This window comes from Loa loa (assembly GCF_000183805.2).
Source record: "Loa loa unplaced genomic scaffold supercont3.76, whole genome shotgun sequence".
NCBI classification, from domain to species: domain Eukaryota; kingdom Metazoa; phylum Nematoda; class Chromadorea; order Rhabditida; family Onchocercidae; genus Loa; species Loa loa.
This window is the reverse complement of record NW_018108256.1, coordinates 247,347-249,418: the sequence shown is the minus strand read 5'-3', so window position 1 is coordinate 249,418 and position 2,072 is coordinate 247,347.

The window sequence follows — 2,072 nt, the reverse complement described above, 5'->3', positions numbered from 1 at the left end:
TATCTAATTTTTTATACATATGTCATATATTATTATATATCAAATTAAATGCTAACATTTCTGGATAATTGTTAGTATCAAATTTTGCATAATTTTGGAAAGTTTTCAAATTTTTCAAATTCTTAATTTTATTTATAATATCTAAGAATATAATAAAAGAAACTTACATCTTTAATGTGAAATCTCCGAAATGAAAGAATGATTTTAATTCATCATTGATATTACGACCAATATTAGTAGTACAATATGCCGCCAATAAATTGATAGTATACCATTTTATGCTTACATTGTGAACTTTGAACACTGCGAGTAATATGGCAGAAGTGGGAAGGATAACATCAAAAACGGCAAGTATTAATTTCATTTACTGGTATTTCTCGGGAACTAACAAAAAGTTCAATCGGTAAATGAAATGAATAAACATGACGGTTAAGCAAATAATAGTACGAGTAAAGTAAGTTGGATGTAGCAAAGTCTAAAAAAACAAGATAAATATACAGCAATAGAATGAATTAGATTAAGTAAGTCAAATAAGCGAATAAAACATAAAGAAAAATGAAACGATTTAAATTTTGTATTTGTCGCTGATATCGCAAGTAGAAATAAAGGGACAATAATCGACAATAGTCCCCCTTTTATTTGAAAAGCCAGACAACTTTTTTTTATATGCTCATATTGTCTTATACTGCGCTAACAAAGAAATCAATACCAATGGGTGCTCCACAAGGATGCTAATTCTTGTAACCATAAAACGGTACAAGGACCCTCCCAGTTGAAGAAGCGGAGGGTTCTGAGCACTAATCCATTTTTTACAAATGTGTTTCATTGAAGTCGGTTATATATAAGGTGTCGGGCGTGATTTGTCTTTTTTGTTCATGTGTATTCGTTATTAATTTGTTGTATCGATGTCATAGTTGCAAGTTCGTTGTTGTATTAACAAATTTATCGTAATAAATGTTTGATTACCCATGTTTGAGGTCCTACCCACTAAAGAGGCAGAAAGAACCCTCAGTTTTTATCACGGTTGAAGACAATCGGCGGCAAAATTCGGTCCAACCAGCCGGATCCGAACAAGCAATTTAAGGATTGGATTAAGAAAGAAGCGAGTAAGTCTTATTCAATCAAGAAGCGAAGAATAATTCTTACTCCCATCAGCTTATAACAGAGCTGGAATGTTCGGCCGAAAAAAAAATATGTGTAAACGAATAAAAAAAGGAAAGTTCTCTTTCCTATCTCATTACAAGAAATTTGAAATGTCTTGAGAACACTGCGGGAAAGGCTGTTAAAGAGGCAATAGAATTACGAGAAAAGGATCTACCTAAAGGATTAAGTTACGAAAGAATGATAAAATGGTTAAAATAACAAAAATCTGATATTGAGAAACAAGTAATAGTGTTGGATGTACAATCTCCAGGGCAAATGATTTGGAGGTAGAGTGAAAAGAACTGTTACGTTCAGCAAATGATGATGAATGGGAGAATAACGTTGCGTTTTACGAAGATTACTTGTACGAGGAAGAAGGACTATTTGACAAAGAAACTAAGATTTATTGTGAAAGAGCTTCACTTCTTACGAAACTAAATCGAATAAGTGAAGCAATCATAGAAGTTATAATGAAGTATGGAAAAATAGATCGTGAACCAGCAGGAATAGTAAGGCAGAAGAAGGATCTAGATTTAATTGAGAAGATAATCACGACCAGTAAACCACCGACTTTAAATCCATTAGAATTTGATGGCAACCCGAGAATGTGAGACCAGTTTATTAGCCAGTTTGGAGAATCAATTCACAGGAGAACGGATTTGCCTACACAGAAGTTCACGCATCTCTTAAGCAGTTTGAAAGGAAAAGCAAGAGAATAAATAAGTGACATCATGCTAAATAAAGAAAATTACCCGCTGGCGTTAGAGAATTTGTATGAACGATATGGTGATAAAAAACAAAGAATAAGGAACTATATAAAAGCTTAGAGCTTGATGCTAAAATAAAGAACCATTTAGAATGATAAGGGAGCTTTTGAATTTACTATCCCAACTAAAAGGATTGGGAGAAAACATAGAAACGGCACAACT